Below are 27058 nucleotides of genomic sequence, written 5' to 3'. Positions count from 1 at the left end.
AGCTAGAATAGCAGCTCAACTCATCGCGGATGACACAACCATCCAAGAAAATGACCCGGTGCTATACTCATTCCGGTCAACGTAAGGAGAACTATAACTCTTAAACTTATAGAAAATGGACTGACATCACGAGGCGGTACAGTCATATTCGTGGTAGAGGCCCATGAATATCGGCAGACAGAGGTATTCTATTCATGGATACACTTTCCAGCAGCAAACGCTGTAACAAAAGAATTCCACTATTACAAAATAGAGGAACCTCCGGATATATACACTCCTTTCGAGGACGTTGAAATCCCACTAAATTACCAAGAGCACCTGCTCTGGTTTATAGGCGCCCTAAAACATCAAAATCACATCACCAGGCACAGTCCACTAGGTAGACCAGGAGCAACGTGGCTGGTTCTAGCCAGCTACACACCACATCCAGACATTGATAAAATGTCAGACCGGGAACTATTAGCTCAGCTAAAATTACTAATTAAAATACATAGACAATTGGTCCAATATGTCATGCGGACTTTAACAGTCCAACCCACAATTAATATTCCACAGCTGACCCCTCATCAGGGGAACAGAAACAAAATCACACCACATAACATACAATCATGTCTTGGTAAAGTACCCGCAAAACGGGAACAAATTCCATTCTGGTTAGCAGAAAAAATTACTCAAATAGAGGCAGTATTTCCAGATACTACTCCTACTGAGAAACACAGAATTCTGACTATCTGTCTTCCAATGGGGATTGCACCACATGGGGAAGACTGTGACACTTGGGGCATGGTCTTTGCTTCCATCTACACAAAAACACAATACGGTCCAGAACCTGCTTTAACTCTGGGTATGAAATTACTGAAAGACTTCAAGCAGGTCTCTGCTATATTATTAGCCAACATACAAGGAGAATCAGCATCTGTGGCGATCCGCCAGAAATGTAAGGAAACAGATATAGCAGACCAACCATTTGAACTTGCCAGAATCATAGAAAAATCCTATGAAGAACTAGGAAGAGATAGTTTGGGTGGGAAACCAGTATAACCCCAACTAACTGAAAAACCTGAAAAAACCTTTATTAAAAATAATCTGAATACTCCAAAAAGGAGTTGGGATGGTAATAAACAGTCCACTCCCAGGGAAAAACTATTCCAGTCCAGAGGAAGGTCTCCTCAACGGAGAGAAAATTCTCCAGCCCGAGGAAACAAGTCTCCCCAAAGGGAACCCTCTGAGAAAAGATACAACCTTAGAAATAGGGATAATTTGAAAAAACCTGATAGATATCAAGATGTTGATACACGTCCCTCTCGATCTTTTCAGACTTCCTCACAGAAATGGGAAAGAAGAGGACGGTCAGAACACAGAGAAGAGCACGTCAAGTCCAAAGACAAGGAACCTGCTCATCAAAGTAAAAAATTACAATATCCAAGAAAGAAGGCAGCTAGTATTAAAATTAAACATGCCGAGGATACTGAGGACACAACTGAAAAACAGAGAGTGGGCCCAGACAATGCTAGACAGCGCAGCAGAAGTGACCATAGCTCGCAAGATCGTGATGAATCCTCTGGAGACAGTGGACACAAAATGAATACATTCAGGTGGAAACTGCAGATACCAGGGTTAGCAAACCTCATAAAATATATGAAATAACATTGCGTATAGAGGGGTACAAGACGAGGAAAGTAAGGGGTCTCTTTTGGGATAACCTTTCGAAAGGCTATGACATCCTGTTAGCTGAAAAAGACTGGCCACCAGAGTTTGTCAGGGAGTGCCCTCATGGCGAAGAAATGATTATGCCTGCCTTCTTAAATCGTATTCCAATTCATAGAAAATACACATTCGCAAGAAAATGGGCAGTGGCCCAAGCTCCTGCATTATATAAAAATCATGTAGGATGGGATGAGGATTCGCCTCACCACAAAATCCAGTTAAAAGAAATCAGCCCACTGCACAAAGGCAGTACCCATTTAAACAAGAAGCTAAAAAGCAAGTCAGGGAGATCTTAGATCAACTTGAATATCAAGGGGTGATTGAAACATGCACCTCACAAATGAACAATCCTTTGTTTCCTATCTCCAAGCCAGACGATTCATATCATCTAGTTTTGGACTACAGACACCTAAACTCCTGTTGTAAAACATTTGCAGTACAAAACTCACATAGTGCAGCACTAATGAATAACATTGTGCGCAAAAAATATAAAACAACATTAGACATCTCTAATGGATTCTTTTGTCAAAACATTGCACCTGAAAGCAGGTATTTGACCGCTTTCTCAATAATGGGGTCACAAAAACACTTCTGTCGACTCCCACATGGATTCAAGAATAGCCCAGGATTATTCTCAGCAAGGGTAATAGAGTTACTACAAATATATGATGATGAGGCATTATCATCTGTCGATGACATCTATCTCACAGATGATGACCTGGAGACTCACTTAAAAAGAGTGAACACCATAATACTTGGGTTTGCATCAGAGTGTTACAAATTCAACTTTAAAAAGTTACAAATTGCCCATCTAACTGTCCTGTTTTTAGGATATGAATTATCAAGTGAAGGCCTAGCTGACAATTTGTTAGAGAAATGTGCTGTACTCCAAGCACCAAAAATGCTGAAGAATTTACAATCAATACTAGGTTTCCTTAATTTCGGAAGAACACACATTCTAAATTATGCAGAGAGGGTTAAACCTCTCTATGAATTAATAAAACCAGATTTCAAACCAATCAATTGGACTCAGAAACACACAGAGATTTTGAGATCATTGCAAACAGACATGTTAGCTAAAACAAAATTACAAACTCGCGAAAACATACGCAATCTTGTAATCTGAGTCATCCCAGGAAGATGCGGATTCACATACCTGACCTCTAATGAGGGAGAAACGGTACCTATAGCTTACAAATCACATTTGTGCACTCAAGCTGAAATGAAATTCAGTTCTACTGAAAAAATTCTGACTGCGGTTCAAACTGCTGTAGCAAAAGAAAGAGCCCTAGCCCAAGGCAAGAGAATAACTGTTTTTACAGCAGAATCAGCCCTTGAGGCATTAACGAGTCCACGCAATCTGAATACAGTGGCATTAGATCCAAAATGGATACAATGGGAAAATTCTCTTGCTACAGAAGACGTGAAATACTATTTTGACCCGAAACTGAAAAAACTAGATGATCTAGAATATGAACAAGAATATCCTCTGACAATCGAAATTCTGCCTCTGGAACAATATACCTGCGTAATCTATATGGACTGATCCACACAACACTACGATGTAGATAAAAAATCCTACAATGCAGCGTGCGCGATTGTTAAAGGTCACTGGCGCTCTGGTAAATTCAAACCAATGATTACCAAAACTGAATCACTCAGAAACTGTTCAGCTCAGCGAGCTGAAATAAGATCTTTAAAGATGGCACTTGAAAATGCCGATCACGAATTCCCCACACTGATAGTGTGTGATTCGCATTTCTGCGTCAAGTCATACAACAGTGACATGCAGACATGGAGTAAAAACGGTTACAAAGATGACACAGGTGCCACAATAAAGCATAAAACGCTTTGGTAACAAGTAGTTCTTTTAAAGAAAAAACTACGAAAGACTCACGTGATACACGCATTGAGTCATCGACGTGATGGCGTTCACGTTGCAGGGAATTCATTGGCTAACACAGCCACAGCGGAAGCGGTTTAACCGGCTTCAGTAGCCACTAAAAAGCATTCAGAAAAACACATAGATGGGGAAACCTTGCTGGCAGTAAAAGCCTCATTAAATGGCGATTATGCAGCATTACCTCTCAACTATCCACTCAGTAATACATACATAATTGATGCAAACTCCGTTCCTTTTGCTCAAATCCCTGGAGTGGGGGATAGAGTAATTCCAAACACGAATCTGAGAGTTTTCTTGATTGAAAGCGCACACATGGGACTGGGTCTGAGGCACCAACAGATCTTGAAATCTCTAATAGAATTACAATCAGAGTACTGGTGGCCAGGAATGAGCATGCAAATTTACAAATTTGCAATGGATTGTCCAGACTGCAACAGAGATCGCAGTTGTGAACCGGAGCAGACTATTGCCAGGACATCTTTGTTAGAGAGCATCAGACTATCTACAATGCAGAAATCCAACCGGAGAAATGCGTCCCCATAATTATTAAGACAAAATTTACTTAAAAATGTAGACCACCAGCACTCGGCTGACGCCAGAACTGTTATAAAAGATTTGCGAGTCTTTATCGGCACATGCGCAATTGGCATGCTACATTCTGATCAGGGTCCTGCGTTTAGCTCTCGAGCTTACAAAGAGGCCATGAACAGCATGGGCATGGCACTGCGGTACTCTTCTCCCTTCCATCCTGAGGGAAATGCGGTAGAGGAAAGAAAAAACCATGACATAAAGCAATCTATAACGGCGAGGGTATTAGGTTCGGGTGATGGGTGGGTCAAATATTTAACAAGTGTCCAACGTAGTCTTAATAATCTGCCAAAAAATTCTCTAAAAGGTCTCACTCCATACGAACTATTGTTCGGTACTAGAATGCACATTCAGGATCTTGATTGTCACACTTCAGTGGTAGAATAAAAATCCTCAACCGTTTGGCTGTTTTACAGGATTTAAATGCAACAAGAAAAAGCCTGAGTAACATAAAGTTGAAACAACAGCCGACAGCCACTGAAGAAAAACCACCTGTCCCAGCAAGACCTGTCTGGATTCCAAAGATTGGGGATCTGGTCAGAGAGAAGATCGCGGTGAAGAAGGAATTTGGGTCTTCTTACAGAAAAGCAGTACCTGTCTTAGCTGTCAGCGGAACAAGATCCTCGTGGCGGGATGCCTGGCTTTCACCTTGTGGATACCCTGCCGGGGTTATCTCACAGGGGAATACCAGGACGGGTTCCCTAGGCAAGCGCTTAGATACCGACCTCGGTCAGTGATTTGCGCTATATAAATACATGTACATTTACATTTACATTGATGGTAAAAAGGAGAACAGAGTTGTATCCATCGACCTGGTAAAACCACAATCATGTGGCCAATAATAAGTAGTAGGCCGAGTGGACTCCCAAGAAATAGCTGAATACCGAAATTTGCTACAATCCAAGAGGCTCAAACTGAGAGACTAATCACATTTGATAAACCTGCAGTGAATAAAAAAGGACTTTGCAATAATGCCATGGAACTTGTGCCTCTTGAAACCCAAATTGCAACAGTTCGTCAAGAAACACCAGTCTACAATGATGTAGCCTCTGACTATGCTAATGAAACAAAGAAAAATGCAAAAGCAAATTAAAACCTGGAAATAATTCCAACAATTGACAGAACTGCATCTGGCTACTTCATCAATTTCGATGACTTTGCGGAAGATCGAAGCAAACATGAAGAAACACCTGCAACAAAAACTTTCAAAAACAAAGTAATTGAACTTTTTCACCAACTAAAAGAAACATATCTGATTTCACCATGGATTGAATTTTGGATTGTGTTAGGTGTACTTTTTCTCCTGCTTTGGCTCATCATGGTTCTATGTTTGGGAAAATTCATTGATGGAAAATAAAGTACAATGGACACAGCAAGTCAGAACATCAACTTGGTCCTAAACCCTCACACATCCTCTCACATCGAGTAAACATCTCAGCCAATCCAATACCCGGTGGGGTAGCATGGGACAGAACTGATTATGACATTTTTGCCCCGGTTGAGCTCTTGAAATATCCACACCAGTTCAAGGTTTCATTAAGTGACTTTTTGACACCAAGTACTTACTCTGATGATTGGGACTTTGAAAACATTAATAATATGATGTCAGATTTAGTAATGTCAGCCAAATTTACAGAACATGATTACTTACAGGGTTCATCGAATTATGAAGAGTTATACTGTTATAATCATTTTGGTGATCACTATTTGCATAAAACTGCTCAGCCTAGAAATGTTTTATCTTATAACCAATGGGAACACTGTCCAACTCCGCCGAAAGGCAGCTCGAAAACATTTTATGAGAAATTTCAGTACTTCTCGGGGTTTAACAACAATGATCCAGAAACGTTTTATTTTAAAATGATAATTAGGACAGGAATGAAAACAATGTTGACAAATACTAAATTGATTTATTCTGAAGAATTTTATGACAAAATGTCTACATTTGGTTTTGAATTTTGGAAAAACAACATTGAAACAAAAACGATCATGGGGTACCAAAGATTGGCAAGTACAAGGCCTAGAAGCATTATTTAGGGCCTGCATGATCCCAGAACAAATTATATTCTTGAATGACACAATTCAACAAACTACTTGTCTTGGCCTAGCTAAGATAAAAGACTTATATACACCGTCTATTCCGAAACCCATAACTGATAGTAATAGCACTACAGATGTGGAGATAGACGTATCCCATATTTTACACCAAAACGGAACACATCCTGATTGGAAAAAGTGGTTGATCTGGCCAACAGACACAAATAACTGTCAAGATAGATTTCTGAACAAAACACATGGGTTCAAAATGACCAGGCCAGACCCAAGATACTCCCAGAGACAACATCCAGGGATAGTTACAACATACAGTGTAGGGAAACGATGCCATGAGTGGCTACAGAAATCCACACTGGCTGAAATTAAGCAACATTTGACTTTACTTAAAGACGGTGCTGACTTGTGTGATTTCATACTGGGGGGAAAAACATGAAAATGAGTGTTCCCTAAATACCAAAAAGAACAAAGTTCTAGTCAGACATTCGGATAGCCCACACAACCACAAAGAAGATTTACTTATTCAAAAAAGCTTTTTAATTTCTGTTTTTTTTATATATATAAATATACATTGCTTTCATAGAAAAATAATTTCATTAAGACAGTGAGATAGTATCTGAAAAACATATAATAGTCATATACAGAATTATAATGTAAAAACTAGGACACGCAAAGATAATTCAAAAACAGGCACAAAGTACATGCACTCATACAATCAAACACACCTTTTGTACAATCAAAGACATACACAGACATTCACATACATATCACCACACACAACAGCGCTGACGCGCGTTTCGGACTAGTGCCAATACAGGCTTCCTTCATCAGGGCGCACTTGGAGTAGAAAACAGGCAGACTCAATAAATGACGTCTGGCACAAGGTCCTGAGGAGCAGTCCTAGTAGCAGCAAGGGCTGAAAGAAGGTATTCTAGGGGCCCTCAAGAATGGGGCCACTAAGATGTTTCAGGGGAATAGCAGGTAACTGGCAACAGTAAGTATAAACGGAATCCAATGGGTGCATGCGCTCACTGGATGGTCGAGATTCGGAGCAGCACCAATTCAGAGGCCTGTAGAAGATCCAGGTGAGGTTCAGGGAGGGAGCTGAGGTACCACTGCGGGTCAGGGGGGCACAATAAGTCAGCCAAATGTCTTTAAAAAGGGTTCCAGAAGGGCCTGGTAGAAACTACCCAGATAGATGTAAAGATTATAATATGGGCCAGGCATCAATATTCGGAGGACCTAAGTGATACGGTCTGTTCAAATCCTTGAAAACAGGAAGGTAACATCGATCGGCACAAACTTCAGGCAGAGTTAGGAAAAAAAAAAAAAAGGCAAAGAGCCTAAGACGACCTAAAAGTCTGCAGTAGAAAAAGACCACGATGGAAGCAGCAGAAAGGCTCCTTCTCCCTTTGGCGGTAGGATTCACCGGTCGGTTTCATACTGGGACCACGCAAACAGTGTCAAAAACATTTCATAGCGACCGGTATATACGCTGCGTACAATGAAGCTTGGAAAGTAATGCAAATTGAAACAGCAGAAAAAATAAGAAAAATTGATCGTATATATTTGGAAAAATCACTTTCTGTAGTGGACAATGGGTTAACGACTCTGTCCTCCAGAACATATTCACTGGACAGCATTGTATCATCTGCTATTGATATAATAGAGCAGGACTTACTAATGTTACAACATGGTCAGTCTCAATTACGTTCTATTGTACAGCTTGGTTGGACGTTGCAAAATCTGCGTTCAGGCTACGTACCATGGCGTTTAATCAACACAACGTCATTATTCGGTATCTTTAACCTTACTGATAAACAAATCAGTTGGCACAAAAAGGAGCAGACTATACGATTCTGAGCATTGAAAAACTTGAGAGATTACCATTGACAATGTCAGAGAGACCTGTCATTGAATGGATAATACACGGAACAAATTCAGTTCCGATAACAACTTTCCAGTTTAAATACTGCCAAGAGTATATACCTGCGGGCCAGTATGAAAGGTTGGGTAAAGAATACATCAAATCAACCTGGGGTTTACCTTATACACACAGATGTTATAGTGAAGGGAAAAAGGAAGTATTCCTTAGTGGTAACAATTGTAAAAAAATCACTAAGCGGTACACTTCTGTGTCAAGGTATTAACTTTCATGGAGCCTGTAAAGGGTCTTCAAATAACCTTTCATGTCACCTGCATGGCACGCCTGCAAAACAGAAAGAGCCATTTTTTAGACAACTTTCTAATGGCAGTTATGTTCTGATAAGTGACCACAGCTGTTGTGGAATGGTGCCAGGGAAAGCCTATCTTGTGACCGTTACTTCCAGGGTCGTTTGCTGTATGCAAGTATTGTATCCACACAGCAATCCAGATATGGGGGCTGTGTTGTGGCCTTCCTTGAATATCTCTTCTATTCAAATTGATATTTTAAGCAGAATGAAGTCTATTCTTTTACAGACAACTGTGCCTTTAACGTCCTCCAAAGAAACGTATGATCTGCAAGTGGCAAGGACATCGGCAGAGATACATTCCCTTTTATCGACAAATTGCCCCGTGCATTTCGTAGAAATGTTAAGCTAAATCTTAAACATGTCTGATACCAGTGGCATCGCACATGTATTTAGGACAGTTTTTTTCGGGACTGTTAGCACCCTTTGAAACAGTTCTGGGCATCTTCCCGAATTTTGTCCATTCTGTCTTTGGCGGCCTACCCCTAATCTTGGGACTCGTGGCAGGAATTTTATTTTTGTTCCTTCTGCTCCGATACGGCAAGCCAATCCACAGACAAGACTTCAGCAACGATGGAAGAAACGATCCTAGCAATACGATACCGAGACCGTATCACTAAGGTCCTCGGATTGGCCCGGCTAAGAGATCTGAGTACAACCTGGTTTCTTTCATTCAGACCACTCTGGCAGGATTGCATCTTACCTGTGCTTCGATGTCTGCTATGCGGAGAGGAATGCGTGTTGGACGTCTGTCTTACACTACCATCAGCAGTACCAATGGATATCAATACTTTGCTAGGTCCTGTAATGACTCATGCATCGTGTTGTCCCCAGCGGCTACCTATTCTGATGACGGCATTCGTTGAGACTTCACCACTACGAGTAGGTGGCGGTGAGGTACGAGAGGAAAGCAGCACCAAACAGGTGCAACCTTCTGTGAGCATTGCTGATCCAAACATCGATGATAGCAATCACGCACAGAATTGCACAGTTGCAGTTCAAACTTGGTCGAACTTTCACCTGATGTTGTAGACCAATTTTTTGCGAGTCTGTCTGATATGATGTTCTCTCCAGTCAATGAGAATAACTCTTAAAAAACAATGAGCACACAGCGTTCCCTGAACTCTGAATTCGGCCTTCAGTTTTGATAAACAAAGCTACCGAAAATATTTGGAACTATTTTTTCCCCTGAAAGCGAAATTATTTTTTTCCATTTTCCAAAATATTTACCTTTTTTTAGCATATTGTACTCTGCTTGATGCAGAACTATTCTTAGAGAACAGAGCTTCTATTTTTAGGATACTAGAGACAATATTTTACCTCAGCCTCTGGCACATATATAGCATTTTGTATAAATATGTGATGGAATGGTCTCGACCTTCTTTTCTGTATTCAGAGCCATTTCATGTGTAATTTTCACAATCCATCCAGCTGATATATATATGCATTTAACTGAATGATGACACTGCTTGAAAAGCGTACAGTACCAATACTCATTTTCGTGTATTTACCATATACCATTTCAAATGCGAAATATGTATTTTGGGGTGGGTTGGAAAACACACATGCATCGTTATATGTTTACTATTGCTTAGTTTTTAGTAATGATGGACATTAATCCGTGGAGTGGGTGTTGTGTTTCTATCTAGGACCCTAATTCGATATTCCCGATTCATGCCCTTATGTGGTTATAATTAATAATATCCTTATAAAGGCATAAGAATCATATCCATATTCAGTGATAGCCCATGCAGTCCAAAGCACAGCACGGCTACTCCCATCGACTCCTAGAAAGCACAACGCATTCTTTAAACAAACCAAGCCTCCAGCAGCCCGAGAAAACCCCTGCTTTTGTTTTGATTTGAATAAGAACTCCTGGAGTCCAGAAAGAACTGTTAGTTCTTAGTGACGTCTTATGTCCAACCTTACGTCAAACCCGGCACCTTTCAGGTATAAAATAACAACAGTTGCCTTAAGCAAACACACGGTGGTTTGGAGCAGAGCAGCTATCTACTTGCTCGAGAGCCCAGCTGATGCGAGAGCCCACGGAAGCCGCCCCTCCCGTTTGACGCACTGAGTGAGACGCTGTCTTTTTCTCCAGCCGAGAAAATCCAGCGCCGGTGTTTCCAGCCACCCTTTCGGGTGGCTGGGAGATCAAGTCCTGAAGAAAGAGATATCAGACCTCCCACATTCTATTACCAAGGTACGGAGCTGACTAAACCCTTAAGAGAATTCTTGATTCAGATTCTTGGCAAAACCAACTTAACCAACTTAACTTAAACTGCTACTTACTTACTCCTTCCCAAGTATTAGGCTTAGGTCAGGTACACCCGGGTAGGCGTAGTTAGAAGCACCAGTTGAGTATGTTAGTCAATGTTTTTATGAATGTATATATTTTATCTATTTTAAAGTATCATATGGCTAAGAAACCATATCAATGCTTTTACAGTATTATTTCATAATACTACTTTTACTGTACGCACTTTACTTTATGATAGGTATTGCAATTGTGGCAATTCATTTCTCTTGCATGAGAAAGAAGACTGCTCAATAAATACCACCTTTTATTGAAAACGCCCGTCTCTCTATTTCTCTGCACTCTGGTGAAACTAAGTATTCACGGTTGACTGAGTGAAATAGCTGCCTATTGTTTTCACATGTCTCTAGAGATACACTCTTTTCTGAGGGAGCAAAGTTGTCATGTTTGTATGGTTGTCAGAAGCTAATCCCTTCTTGTCTAAATCCGGAGAGTTAACTCTTTCCTGAACATTCGAGAAAGTTTCTAGTGACCTCTGAGCTAGCTGGCAAAACTAATTAAGTCTAATATAGTCAGTAGAGACATAGTCGACCTCAGTCCTACGTCTACACTGCTGTTTATATTATTCCAATGCGCAGAGCCTATTGGGAATATAGGAACTACACTACAACATAGTTCTGGTAAAGAATGGTAAGCTGAGGTCACTGATGACATGCTAACTGTGATAAAGAAAGGTAGGCTGACGTCATTGACAGTGTGCAAATTCAGGTAAAGAAAAGTTGGCTGGGCTGAGGTTATTGACAGTGCAGAACAAGAGGAAAGGCGGACCCGGTAAGTGAAGCTGATGTGAGAGACAGTGCCACAACACAATATTATTTGTCAACATCAGGCTTCTTTTGCACACTAGAGGAAAGGGAGGGAAAGGAAAAGGTCACTAGGGTAAGGGGCTAGTGCTCAAATGGAGGACCACCCCTGGGTATCAAATTTGTTGGATATAATGGCCTCACACACCCTTGCGAGTGTCATGCTTCATCATCGGCAATGCTCCTCGTTGGGCAGACGGTGCAATGCCCAACGGGCTCACCTCAAAGAGGGGCTCTTTATCGGAGATCTTTTATCCAACTGCCTATCGGTGAAGTGGGGGTGAGGGGCCAGGACAGAGTAGATAGTGTGGGTGAGGATAAAATGTGGCTCAAGGTACCGGAAAACAATTTTATTCTGGTGGTCCTCTGCCACAAGTTAAATCAAGGATAGCCGGTACTCGTGGGAACTATGGTTTCCCAGAGTGATCCAGGGCTAACGTGCAAAAGATGTGGTCAACATGTTTCTCGCTTCTAGTGCATTGACTGCGATTCTTCAGGACCTAGTGGGAAACTACAATCTACAAAACATGATCTAATAATTAGTATCTGTTTAAATACAGCACATAAGTTGTACTACCTGTATGACACTGCTCTTGCCTAGAAATGGGGGAGACAAAGGAGAACATTACAACAGGTAAGTAACAACATGTGACCCTGTAGTGACCGTGAACACACTGTGCGAAAGTGAAATACTAGTGAAGATAGTGACTAGTATGTGGTTAAAAACAAGTTAAAAACTAGTAGCTTGTTACATTCTTTTGCACACTACCAGTCGTGTGACTCAACATTGCTAAAGATAATAAACCCAAACCCCAGAGACAAGATAAATTGGATCGATATACGAAAGTGGTAACTCCCATAATGGAGGCGGAGCAAACTACCTCCACCCTGCCAAATAACGCAGCCCTACTATTGGCATCCAGTCTTCACGGGAAGCCCTTGAGGGATGCATCAGAGAGGTCCAGTCAGAAGTGGCTCTCCTACGTCAAGATCTGCTGAACTTGTCGGAGAGGGTAACCATGGCAGAGACAAAGATTTCTGAGGACGAGTACACAGAAATCTAAGAAAGGAGGTTTCTGAACTTAGAGCGGTGTTAAAAGATCTCAGCTGGATGGTGGACGATGAGGAAAACAGTGCCAGAAGAAACAACCTCAGTTTTGTGGGATATCCAGAGGGAGTCAAGGGATCCAATGCTGGGACCTTCCTGACATAGTGGCTATGGGCCTCCCTCCCAATGAAACAACTCGCCTCATGCTTTATCATAGAACGCGCCAACATAGGACTTTGACTACCCTCCCCCATCCGATAGTAGTCCGCTTCTTGAAATTTCTGGACAGAGAGATGCTACTGAGAGAGGATAGATGCCTAGGAGAATCATGAGATTTCCTGACTACTGTCGAGAAGTTCAAAGACAGTGTCGTACTTATGATTCTGTTATAGTCAAACTGAGAGCCCTACAACTTAACTATATGCTGCTGTTCCCTGCAAAACTCAAGGTAATATTTGAAGACAAAGTGTTTTTCTACGACTCTCTAAAGGAGGCTTGGACATGGGTGGGGAAGCACTCACCCCAGCGAAACACAGAAGATAACTGGAGGGATGGAGACACCCCGTTTCCTGGAGGTACGAGGCCCAAGACATGCTGTTATGGAAGATGGAGGAGAAGTCGACCCGAGGGATCATGGAGAAGAGGAACCCCAATGGCAGGAGCCCAAAAGGAATGAAAACCTAGAATATCTTCAGACACGGAAGGATATGCACCCATAATATGTAAAAAATCAAGAACATTCAGAGATCGTGGTTGTCGGTCTTCTCAAGACTCTGACCGGTGTCGCTCCTTGGACACAGATAGGCCACATCCACTGGCTCAAGCAATTGCAGTACTGGAAGGGGGCGAACTAGGACCGAGTCCCCAGTAAGGAATGACACGCCAGGAGAAGACGACACTGGCAACTAAGTGGTAGTTTGTAGACAATATGGTAGACCCCATGTGCACCCCCCACCCCTCCTTCACCCTGGGGTCCATAACGGGCCCACAAAGCAAAGACCGTATGCCTTTCCACAGCGGCAACGCCACCGTAGAAAGGCCCTTGACCGCCAGCATCCTAATATGGATGGCGGTGTCTCGCAAACACCACCACCATAGGTAGGCACTTTTTCCGCCGGTCGACGAGTCAATGGGTGTAAAAGCGGCGGTCGGTCCTACCGTCCGCCGCGGACCTCCCAGCCATCATAATATGGCGGTGGACATTCTAGTGAGGATGGTGGGGGCAATCCGCCCGCCATCCTAATGGGCCCCATTGTTGGGGCAACTTTAATGATGTACTCAACCCAAACCTAGACCACACTAGCCTTACGAAGGACCACAGAAAGACACAGCCCTGGTGACTTTTATTTACTTATTTTAAGAATGTGTAAAGCGCAAACTGTCGCCGTTGCAGGCATCCTGGTGCTGACAGAGTCTGAGGAGGATTGGGGGGTGGATCAGAGGGGACTTAGGCTAGCCCGGGAAGAGCCAAGTTTTAACCTTTTTTCTGAAAGGTAGGAGTTCATTGGTATGTCTAATCTCGGTGGGGAGGGTGTTCCAGAGTCTGGCGGCGGCAACCTCAAAGGATCTACCTCCGGATCTGACCTTTTTAAATCTGGGGGTGACTACCAGTTTGGCATCCGAGGAGCGGAGTTGTCTGGTAGGGGCGTACCACACAAACTTGGATTGTAAAGGGGCTGGGCCAGAACCGTGGAGGGCCCTAAAAACAATACAGAGGGCCTTAAATTGCACTCTCTGTCTAAGAGGGAGCCGGTGCAATTGTGCCAAGGCAGATGGTCCATGGGATCTTCTCGGGAGCCCCAAGGCCAATTTTGCAGCCGCAGATTGGACTCTTTGGAGCCTGTCCAATAGAAACTCCGGGGCCCCGAGCAGGAGGGCATTGCAGTAATACAGCCTGCTCAGGATGGTGCATCTAACTACTTGGGCGTGGGCCTGGGTGGGTAGGAGGGGCAGAACTTTCCTTAAAGAGCGCAGAATGGCATAGCAGCAGGCAGAGGTTTTCTGATCATGGGTCTCCATGCTGAGCTTGTGGTCAAGCATGACCCCTAAGTTGCGGACAGAGTCTGCAGGCTGTCATTAGAAGCTGTTTCTGGGGGCCAGAAGTTGCTATCGGTCGGACGGGGGATCCTCGAGCCACTGTTAAAAAGCACCTCGGTTTTCCCTGCATTGAACTGGAGTGAATTATTCTTCAGCCACCTCGATGTCTCCCGCAAGCAATTATGTAGGATCTCTATGGAGATAGAATCCTCTCCTTCCAAGGAGAGGATCATCTGTGTGTCATCAGCGTAATTAATGGTTTTGATGCCGAAGCTTTTGATCAGAAGAATAAGTGGCCTGAGGTAAATATTAAAAAGTATTGGGCTAATGGCAGAGCCCTGAGGGACTCCGTGCGTTACCGGGGAGAAAGCAGATTGGATAGGAGGTAGAGATACTGCTTGTTGCCTGTCCTGCAAAAAAGAGTGGAACCAATGCAGTGCCGTATCCCTCACTCCTGCCTCCCATAGGCGTCTCAGTAAGATCTTGTGATTCACCGTGTCAAAGGCGGCAGACATATCGAGCAGTATCAAAAATGATGCCTGACTTCTGTCTGCTTGCCTTTGAAGTTCGTACATGGCGATAATAAGGGCAGTTTCGGTTCCATGAGCAGGCCGGAAACCGAATTAGTCCCCATCAAGTAGTAGATGATGTTCCAGGTGGTTGGAGAGGGTGTTACTGACCACCCGTTCCACTATCTTGGCAGGGAACGGCAGCAGTGAGATGGGCCTGTAACTCTTTGAGCAGTCAGGGTCCAAGGAAGGTTTCTTCAGCAAGGGGGAGACTAGCGCTCGTTTCCAGTGGGCAGGGACAGTGCCAGTCAGCAGGGATTGCTGACAGATTAGATGGAGCGGGGGGAAAAGTTCTGCTTCGAATTCTTTCCAGATTTTAGGGGGTACTGGGTCCAGTGGAGACCCAGACACGATCCCTCTAGCTACCTTAGTGAAGAGTTCGAGAGTTAGCAGTGGAAACCCGCAGAGGAGTTCTTCTGGAGACACAGCTAAGTTAGGTGCTTGATTCTCCAGAGTAACAGTGTTCAAGGAAAGGGGATTTCCAGCAGTAAGAGGAGTATCCAGATCTTTAAGGATAAGTTCAATTTTCTCCTTGAAGAATATGGCCAGATTGTCACAGAGGTCTTGGGACGGGACGATCGCATTTTTACAAGACTCCGGGTTAGTGACGCTGTTTAGGATGCTAAAAATACTCCTGGAATTGTTGGTAGTGTTACAGATCAGGGAGGAGCAGTGATCGGCTTTAGATTTTTTGATGAGAGTTTTGTACGCGTGGACCTTAGTTTTCCACGTGTCTTTGCAGGTTTTATTATAATCACGTCACCACCTTCTCTCTGCTTGTTTACATTCAAGTTTTAGCAGTTTTAGGTCGACCTTGAACCAAGGGGCAGAGTCTTTACACCTGCAGGTCCGATTTTTGAGGGGGGCGTGGGTGTCGACTACCCTAGAGATACTGGTGACAAGGGAATTGTAATTGTCGGCTGTGCTTTTATTCACATCGAAAAGCTGTTGCAAATGGAACATTTCGCCCGAAGGATGTGCGCGTGAGAGAGCCTTCCAATATCTGCATTTAATTTCCTTGGTCGGTGCCGGGGCCTTGTAGGGGCCAGTCATCTTGTGAAGAAAGAATTTAACCAATGAGTGATCAGTCCAATCCATTGGAAGAATTTCTCCCATTACCACCAAGTCAGGTGTCGCAAAGATCAGGTCAAGCAGATGACCCGCTTTGTGGGTGGCCTTGGAGGTCAGCTGAGAGAGGCCATAGATTAAAATCACCGAGTATAAACAGCTTCTGGTGAGATAAGGCGATATTGGTTAGGGTGGTGATTAGTGCTTGTTGCTGCTGAAGGCTGAACGCCCCTGGTGGGCGATAACACAAAATCCCTGTGACTATATTTCCGGCGTGGGTCTGAATTGAGAGTCCTAGTAACTCGGTGCGCAGAATTGGGTCAAGAGTAAGGACCTTAATGCTGCAAGAGTCTCTGAAAATGACTCTCACACCTCCCCCTCTACCAGTAGGCCTAGGGAAGTGGAGAAATTTAAATCCGGAGGGGCAAGCAAATCCCGGATCGACCAAGCAGTCTGGACGCGTCCAAGTTTCTGTCATGAAGAGGATGTCAAGTTCATGAGTGTCAATCAGAAGTTGGATCTCTGTGCAGTGTTTGGGCAGAGACCTGACGTTTAATAGCCCACAATACAGAACATCATCACAAAGTACATCAGCCCGGGGGAGAGAAGTGGGTGATAGAGACAGTATTCCTTTGTCTGCAAATTGTTTACCTATTCGGATGAGCTCCTCTCTAGAGTAGGGAGGCCCAGACAAAAGCTGATCCTGATATGAAGGGTCGAAACAGGCAACATAAGGGGCCCATGGCCCTACCTTGGCGCGGACGGGCGCAGACGGGCTTGCCTTAGGCGTGCCTTCGGCGCGCAAACGTCGCGCCCGCTGCGCTCGTCCGCTGCGCTTCCTGGGAAGCACATTTTTATAAGGCTGTGATTAGCGTCAGGAGGTGGGCGTGGCCTCAGGGGGGCGTGGCCTCCGCGATCGAGCAGGCAATGGCGGCAAGATTTGCTTAGGTGTTTAGACCGCGGCAGCGTTAATATCGGCTGCACGGCGTCTCCACAGGCAGGTAAGTGCCATGAAGTCGTGAAGGTGGGGGAGAGGGAAAGTGGGTTTAAAAACATACAAGAAATTCAACAATTTTAAAAATGAGCGGCAGTTCTCACTCCCGGCTTCCGCCTCAGGAGGTCTGTCAGGTATGAATTAAAGCGCTTGTAGTCAGCGCTTTAAATGATGGTTCCGGGTGGGCGTGGCCTCAAGGGGGCGTGGCCTCCGCGATCGAGCAGGCAATGTCGGCAAGATTTGCTTAGGTGTTTAGACCGCGGCAGCGTTAATATCGGCTGCACGGCGTCTCCACAGGCAGGTAAGTGCCATGAAGTCGTGAAGGAGGGGGAGAGGGAAAGTGGGTTTAAAAACATACAAGAAATTCAACAATTTTAAAAATGAGCGGCAGTTCTCACTCCCGGCTTCCGCCTCAGGAGGTCTGTCAGGTATGAATTAAAGCGCTTGTAGTCAGCGCTTTAAATGATGGTTCGGGGTGGGCGTGGCCTCAAGGGGGCGTGGCCTCCGCGATCGAGCAGGCAATGTCGGCAAGATTTGCTTAGGTGTTTAGACCGCGGCAGCGTTAATATCGGCTGCACGGCGTCTCCACAGGCAGGTAAGTGCCATGAAGTCGTGAAGGAGGGGGAGAGGGAAAGTGGGTTTAAAAACATACAAGAAATTCAACAATTTTAAAAATGAGCGGCAGTTCTCACTCCCGGCTTCCGCCTCAGGAGGTCTGTCAGGTATGAATTAAAGCGCTTGTAGTCAGCGCTTTAAATGATGGTTCGGGGTGGGCGTGGCCTCAAGGGGACGTGGCCTCCGCGATCGAGCAGGCAATGGCGGCAAGATTTGCTTAGGTGTTTAGACCGCGGCAGCGTTAATATCGGCTGCACGGCGTCTCCACAGGCAGGTAAGTGCCATGAAGTCGTGAAGGAGGGGGAGAGGGAAAGTGGGTTTAAAAACATACAAGAAATTCAACAATTTTAAAAATGAGCGGCAGTTCTCACTCCCGGCTTCCGCCTCAGGAGGTCTGTCAGGTATGAATTAAAGCGCTTGTAGTCAGCGCTTTAAATGCTGGTTCGGGGTGGGCGTGGCCTCAAGGGGGCGTGGCCTCCGCGATCGAGCAGGCAATGGCGGCAAGATTTGCTTAGGTGTTTAGACCGCGGCAGCGTTAATATCGGCTGCGTGGCGTCTCCAAAGGCAGGTAAGTGCCCTGAAGTCGTGAAGGAGGGGGAGAGGGAAAGTGGGTTTAAAAACATACAAGAAATTCAACAATTTTAAAAATGAGCGGCAGTTCTCACTCCTGGCTTCCGCCTCAGGAGGTCTGTCAGGTATGAATTGTGATGGCCATGGGCCTTTTGGACCTCTGGGGTCGACAGCACTCCTTTGATCGTACATACTATTTTATTTTATTTATTTGGGAAATTTATTAAGCGCTCAAATACCCGAGGGTGTCTCGGCGCTGAGTGTTTACTGAACTAGTCCATGAGTAGTTATTGCTTGAACAGCCAGGTCTTTATCTGTTTGCGGAAAGAAAGAAGGGAAGTAGAGGTTTTGATATGATGTGGAAGACTGTTCCATAGTTTGATGGTGGTCACTATGAAGGATCTGTCTCCCCAGGAGACTTTCTTAGTCCTGGGGACCTGCATAAGACCAGCAGTTGAAGATCGAAGGGATCTAGCAGGTTTATAAGGGCAGAGTGCATCTTTCAGAAATGCTGGGCCTTGGGCGTGAATTGCCTTATACGCAATGCATAGAGCCTTGAATTTAGTTCTCTTCTTTACTGGTAACCAGTGAAGCTTTTTAATTGTGCCAGATATGGAGGTATACTTGGGAGTTGCTGTGATCAATCTGGCCGCAGCATTCTGCACCAATTGCAGCTTTTTTAGGACACCCTCTTGAGCATTAACTAGAAGGGCATTGCAATAATCTATGCGGGCCATGACAAGTGCGCTGATCAGAGTTTTTGCCATACTCATGGGGAGATAGGGTAGGAGTTTTTTAATCATTCTCATGGTGTAGAATGAGGAGGATACTACCGCATTAACGTGGTGCATGAAAGTGAGTTTGGTATCCAGTATAACTCCAAGATTTCTTGCCTTGGTCACTGGGGGAGGGGGTGGTCCTAGGGCATCAGGCCACCATGTGGGAGACCAGGCAGGGGAGAGGTTACCAAACACCATCACCTCCGTTTTATCGGAGTTCAGTTTCAAACAATTTGTGGACATCCAATTACTTATTGCCAGCATTCCCAGATTAAAATTGGAGGCCACTTCATCTCCATTTTTGTTTATGGCTAGGACAATCTGGGTGTCGTCAGCGTAGGATGTTACCGCCAGGTGATGAATTTTTATGATCCTCGCTAAGTCTGACACATAAATGTTGAATAGTGTAGGACTTAGCGAGGATCCCTGGGGAACACCGCAGGGGAGAGTAAAAGGAGGGGAGTTGAAATTGCCGAAGGCGACTGACTGTACTCGATCAGCAGGAAACGAGGCGATGAGGTCTTTAGCAGCACCTGTAATGCCTGCCGCTGTGACACGGTCGATCAAGATGGAGTGATCAACCGTGTCAAAAGCCGCCGACAGGTCCAGTAGAATAAGCACTGCTGATCCTCCATCATCAAGAGTCTTCCTGATTTCCTCTGTAGCTTTAATGAGCGCAGTATCCGTCCCGTGTCCCTTCCGGAAGCCAAATTGTGTGTCATCCAGACAGTTGTTTTGGTCTATAAATTCTGAGATTTGGGTGTTCATGATTTTTTCCACGATTTTGGCGGGAAGCGGGAGGCAGGCTATTGGTCGGTAATTGGCGACTATCGAAGGATCTAATGAGCTTTTCTTGATGAGTGGTTTAATGGTCGCTTTCTTCCAGATGGAGGGAAAGGTAGTGGACAAAAACATGGCATTAAAAATTTCAGTGAGTTTTGGACCTATAATTTCTGTAAAGTTTTTGAGAATGGAAGGGGGGCATGGATCTTCCGAAGATCCAGAGTTCGTGGTACATATGAGATGGGATACCAGTTCTGAAGAAATCTGGGTGAATTCTTGGAAGGACCCAGAGGGGCTTGAGTGAGGGGGGCTGGAACATGCCCGGGCCAGGGGCCTGTGGGCATTGGGAGTGGAGGGTGGGTGTCCAATACTGGTTGCATGGGCTTTGAATTGGGTAAAAATATCTGTAACTTTTTTTTGGAAGTGATTCGCCAAAGAGTTACATAACTCTTGGGTGGCTGTGATCGGAGTGGTCGCTGCTTGTCCAGAGAGGCGCGTCACTACCTGAAAAAGTTGTTTAGTCGAGTCTTGTGCAAGATTAATTTGGTTGCTATAGAATTTACTTTTTTCCATGATAATTAGTTGCTTGTAATTAGACATCATGGTTTTGTAGAGGGATTTTTGATCTGGGTCGTAGTCACGTCTCCATCTGCGTTCCTGTCGCCTGCACTTTTGTTTTTCTTGTCTAAGAGCATCATTGAACCAGGGTGAGGATTTAAGAGTCCTGTTGGTGGATTGTTTCTTTAGTGGAACTGTTAGATTGACAGTGTTTAGTATCCAGTTAGTATAGTTATTAGCACCTAGTTCAGGATCAGTCACAGTGGGAGGCAAGGAAGTTAATAGTGAGGATTGAGAAGCGGGAATGTCAATGCTTTTCCATGCTCTAAATTGATTCGTGGGTGAGGGAGTATTAACTAGGGGGGGAGTAGGTTGTAAGAAAAAGTCGAAAAGAATGGCAGAGTGGTCCGTCCAGGTGAAGGGAAGGAGGTCCTTTATCATAAGTGATTTCTCGCTAGAGAAGAGACCATCCAGAAGATGGCCCGCCGTATGCGTGGAACCAGTGACTAGTTGTGGGAGTCCTATTGCATCTAATTCAGATAGCAGGGCGGCGGTGTCGAGATTATCCGGCCGCTCAAAGTGGAAATTAAAATCACCCAGAATGGTGTACTGGCTTTCACCTGCCAATGGTTCTAAGAGAATGGGTAAATTAGCGAGAAAAGGACTGCGAGGTCCAGGGGGGCGGTAAATAAGTGTGCCTTTGAATGGGGGGGCATTTGGAATAGAGATTGTGAAAGACAAAGCTTCACAACATGGGGTGGGAATGGTTTCTGTTCGTACTGTTAGATTACTACGGTATATAATGGCTAATCCGCCTCCTTTTTTTGGGGGTGGTCTGTCCAGTCTAACATTTGAGTATCCTTCTGGGGTGGCCGTGACGAAGTCAGGTCCACAGGAGAGATCACCCCATGTTTCAGTGATGAAGAGGAGATCGAGATTGTAAACCTCAATGAAATTGGAGATCTCATATTTATGCTTGGGCAAGGAGCGTACATTTATTAATGCAGCTAAACATGGTTTAGGCAGTATGTTATTCTTGCTGGTGGTAATTATCGGTGAGCGTCGGTAATTATTAGTGATATAGGAGCAGCTAGGACAAGTATAAGGAAGAAAGTATGGCTGTTTAGCCAAATCAAGACGCTGACATTGATGAGATGTGGTATTTAGCGAAAGCAGAAAGTCGGAGTCATACGTAAAGGTTGTTGCTGGATTAGCAATAGCAAAACTGGCAGGGGGGGGTGGCCCTAGGCCCGGTCCAGGCGCGGACGGGCGCAGACGGGCTTGCCTGAGGCGCCCCTTCGGCGCGCTGACGGCGCGCCCGCTGCGCTCGTCCGCTGCCGGGGGTTGCACATATTATATAGGGGGGAGGCGAGGGGGCGTGTCCAGAAGCAGAGGGCGTCGCCTGGCTGGCGAAATGGCGGCAGTTTTGAAACCCGCGGCAGCGCTCAATCGGCTGCGCGGGGAAGCCCTGACCTTGGTGCAAAGTGGGCGGAGAGCGGGAACTTCAGGTAAACAAAGTATCACACAAAAGATTTTTTAAATGATTAAAAGCAGAAAATGCGAAGTGCTCCCGGCTGTGCCTCAGGAGTTCTAACAAACACTTTCAATCGCGCTCGCAATCAGCGCTCTTTTATAGTGTCGGCGGGGGGGCGTGTCCAGAAGCAGTGGGCGTCGTCTGGCTGGCAAAATGGCGGCAGTTTTGAAACCCGCGGCAGCGCTCAATCGGCTGCGCGGGGAAGCCCTGACCTTGGTGCAAAGTGGGCGGAGCGCGGGAACTTCAGGTAAACAAAGTATCACACAAAAGATTTTTTAAATGATTAAAAGCAGAAAATGCGAAGTGCTCCCGGCTGTGCCTCAGGAGTTCTAACAAACACTTTCAATCGCGCTCGCAATCAGCACTCTTTTATAGTGTCGGCGGGGGGGCGTGTCCAGAAGCAGTGGGCGTCGCCTGGCTGGCGAAATGGCGGCAGTTTTGAAACCCGCGGCAGCGCTCAATCGGCTGCGCGGGGAAGCCCTGACCTTGGTGCAAAGTGGGCGGAGAGCGGGAACTTCAGGTAAACAAAGTAAATGCGAAGTGCTCCCGGCTGTGCATCAGGAGTTCTAACAAACACTTTCAATCGCGCTCTGTTTTCCAGATTGGATTAGAATTTTGCACCAGCGGGTGAAATAAGAGGGTTGGAAACAGGTGAATATCTAGCCAGGGGTCTCTCTGACCACTCCCCACTCCGGCTGACATTTGGGGTGTAGAAAGAGAAAGATGACTTGGAGACTAAATACTTGGGAACTCAATGATGCCAAAGTTGCTAAAGAAATTAGAGTAGACACAGAAGAACTGTACTTCACACAGAATGAAAACTCAATGTCGTCCACTGTGATCCTCTGGGAGGCCTATAAGGTGGTGCTCAAGGACAAGCACACAATATATTATAGCACATAAAAAGAAACGGGAGGTATGAGAGATGGAGGAATTGGAGCAAACCCTTAAGGAATTAGAGGAGAGGCCCTGAGCCCACTCGGACCCCAATGTCCTGCGTAAGATTAACTTAATACGTAGGGAATGCCTGTTGGTGGCACAAAATCCCAAGACTATGATCTTGTCTCAGCAACATCATTTGTATGTTGCCGGGGATAAAGCATGGAGGTTGTTGGCATGGTTGGGCAGGAAGGCAATTGAGGCAAAATGTGTATCTGAGATCATATGGGAGGATAGAAGCTCTTTTACTACCCCTTCCGATATTGCATCCGAGTTCGTTAGATAGTACGCAGCCTTTTATAAGGAACAGCCCTTGACACAAGATGTTTTGTGAAGCTAAAGAAATGAGAACCCTACTTCCAGACCAGAGTAGTGTTACTATTGTAGTGAGTCGTAAACCAGGCAGGCCGGCAACACAATGTGGCTCTTACTGGCCAATATGTCCTCGAAAACACCAATCATAAGATCCCTGAAGACGTGTTCACTCGGATCGATAGTGAAACCCGAACGTTATTGTGGAATGGGAAACATCCCAGAGTGGCACTGGGGACAGTCCAGAGTAACCAATATCCTGGGTAATTTTCACTCCCCGATATACCGGCCAATAACTTGACAGCACATCTAATAGCGGTCAGTGAGTGGGGATAGCAGCCTGGATATCACCCAATTTATGAGCTAGACAGAACTCAATTCCAGATGCATTCATACCTGCATTACATCTCTGAGGGTAAGAGGTCAAATAGTTTTCTGACCTGAACTCAGGTGACCATGGCGGCATGGGAAGGTGCGGAAAGACTGATGAAATGGGGAAAGAGACTATCACGAGAAACGCCTTCTTGGGTTGGAACACACTTAAAAGAATTTGGAAAGTTAAAGGATTTCAGAAAGTGGGGCATGATTGGAATCTCCAAACTAGGGGATCTAAATAGAGGTATTTAGAGAAAACATCGAATTGTTATTATTGTGACACAGAAATATCGACAGCAAGACTATAGTGGTCAAGAATATTGAATTTAAAGTAAGAAATATCGTTTTCAAAATTATAGAAGTCATTAATATTGTTTGCAAAAACATAGTTTAAAATATTTTTTTAATTAGTGTTATGAATTTTAGTATATATTTTAAATGTATTTGATGTATTTTTTTGTATAAGTATTAATTATGTTTTTTAATATATGTGTTAAATTTTTTGTAGTTATCGATTTTATTTTAATTAGATGTTGTGTTTTTTAGTGCTGTAGCAGGTTGTGGGTGTATCGGGGAATAGGGTAGGAAGTAATTTAATTATAATAAATTAAAGAATATTTTTTATTTATTAATATTTATTCAATTCAGATTTTATAGTGTTAATTGTGTTTTTTTTGTGTACATTTCATGTGTGGGTTGTGGGGCTTTTAAGGGTATAAGGTGGGAAGTAATTGATTATTAATTTATTATTAAATGGTTGTTAATTAATACTAATTAATTATTTGAAAATTAATTATGGAAATTGTGTGATTTGTTTTAGGTGCAGGAATTTGGGTTTATAGGGGTAATGGGTGGGAAGTAATTTATTTTTTATTAATTAATAATTAGTTGATAATTAATATTAATTAATTGATAATTAGTTAGGGTAATTGTTTAATTTTTTTGTGCATGGGTTTTCGGTTTTATATAGGTAAAGGGTGGGGGTAAATGAATATTACTTACTTTATAATTAGTTGTTAAATACTATTACTTTTTTAATTGAAAAACAATTTTAATTGCGTAAATAATTTTTTTACAGTTTAATTTTAGGTGTGGGTTGTGGCGATTACAGGGGTAAATGGTGGGAAGTTAATTAATTTTTATGTGTTTTAATTTGTTTTTTAATTAATAATATTTCTTTAATTGATAAATAACTATGTTAATCATGGAAGTATAGTTTTTTAAATCTAGATATGGGTGTGAATGGTGTGGTGTTCTAGAGTAAGTAGGAAATAAACTAAATATATGTAATAAATATTGTTTTTGTTCATAAATATTTTTTTTTTTAAATATTTGATTTGTTTAAAAAATGTTTTAATTTTATTTAATATAATATGTGTAGGTATTTATGATATGTATTTAACATTATAATATGTTTTACGTTTTTTTATATTAAATATATTTGTATTTTAAATTTTAATATATGTAGTTATTCCGTTTTTAAAATATTTTTGGGGGTTGTTGACATTCTGTTTGTTTTTAATTTTGAACTGACTGGACAGTGAATAGTACATTTTACCCCTCCGCAATCCAACACTTTGTCTACTGGTGCACTGCCTGGAGCAGGAAATTTAAGTTTAAAGAATTTTAAATAGTTTGATGGTTTAATTTATGAAAGAATGTTTTAATATATTTTATGCTATTGGTATATATATATATATATATATATATATATATCTATATATATATATATATATATATATATATATATATATATATATATATATATTAACACACGAATTACCAAACTCCTGACTCAACCGCCACCAGGACGACCAGGAATCAGGATACGGACCACACGGTAGGTATGAATAAAGTGCTTCTTTATTATCTCAATACAGACATAATATATATTAATAATATATATTTGTTTGTTAAATTTTTATACGATGTTAATATTATAAAATAAATTAAAATGAAAAATGTATTAATTGTTTTAAAGTATATATATTAATTATTAAATATGTGTTTAACTTTTTTAAATTAAGTTTATTTGTTATATTTGTTAAAATGTATATTGAATTAAGTTTATTATTTTAAAATTAACGTTATTATTTAATTTGTATTGTTTTATTTTATATATATAAAACAATATTTTGTACAACAAAATTTATGGCTGATATTTTTTCCGATATTTTCGTACTTACCATTATAAATATAGGACGTGGATATTTATAACTCGATATTATGGTATGGGGATATTTTAGGCGTGGATATTCTGTCAGTGAACCCTTATAGAGGAGGGTGCACTGATTCCCTTTAGCTCCCTGCAGTGGGAAGACAGTTTGCAGACTCCTCAATATTTTAAATATCTGCAATTAAAACATGCCCGGCAGGTGGAAAGGATAGTGATAGACGACCTCCAGGAATATGCCCCACTTGAAGGGAGGCTCCTCAAGAGGGCTTTAATTGAGAAGGCAATAGCATGGACCTGTAAGACTATACCAAATAATGTCCCTGACTCTGACGCAACTGAAAAGGGTGTCTGAATTAGACAGAATGGGAAGCGGCATTGATGCGCCCTAGAGAGGTGGCACTCAAATCCCGCCTGTGACTCGTTCAATTTAACGTCCTCCACAGAGTATACTATGCCAGGGCCCACCTGCATAGGTTTGGCTGGGCTGACACACCCAACTGTATGAAATGTGGAGAGTAACCCTGGGCGGAGTATGTGGAGTGGTGCTCTGCGTAGTTCCACTGAGTTTTAAAAAGACTCTGTGGAACTCCGCTCCGCCCCCCCATCCCAGGCCCACAGAAAGTTTTTTTTAATTTTCAAAATCCACTTACCTTATCTGCGGACAGGCCCTCCTCCTCGCCACGGGGGTTCCGTCTTTCTGTCATCCTCCGAGTTGCTGGCCTCGGCTGAGCGGCGTACTCCACTCTGCCGCGGAGTCAGAGTTTTGCCGCAACTTTGCGTTCACAGCAGAGCGTGGAGTTGGTAAAGCTCCGCAAACTCTCCTGGCGGAGCGAAGTACTCGGCGCCGGGTTAGTGGAGAGGAGACAGGGTGCTTCTTACACACATTATGGTCATGCCCTGAGATAAGTGTCTACTGGCACAAGATAGTTGAGGAACTTAAGAAGATACTAGAAGTCACCCTACCGACCCCCAAACTCATCCTACCAGCAATACCCGCAGAAGCTGATGTACCCAGAAGCAAGGTCCTCTTTGGAATTCTAGGCATGGTAGTTGCAGAATGAATTGTGGCACAATACTCGGGAGCCCCTGCACCCCCTACC

General features: G+C 43.5%; 1 protein-coding gene across 3 annotated transcripts in view; it reads right to left on the bottom strand.

Moving 5' to 3' along the window:
* The window catches only part of LOC147709957 (heme-binding protein 2-like), a 91580-nt gene that overhangs the window by 48313 nt on the left and 16209 nt on the right, over positions 1–27058 (bottom strand). The window lies entirely within an intron of this gene.

The sequence above is a fragment of the Lissotriton vulgaris genome, chromosome 5, assembly GCF_964263255.1.
Source record: "Lissotriton vulgaris chromosome 5, aLisVul1.2, whole genome shotgun sequence".
In the NCBI taxonomy this organism is placed as follows: domain Eukaryota; kingdom Metazoa; phylum Chordata; class Amphibia; order Caudata; family Salamandridae; genus Lissotriton; species Lissotriton vulgaris.
The sequence above is the reverse complement of the archived record's forward strand: the minus strand, read 5'-3'. Positions and strand labels throughout refer to the sequence as shown.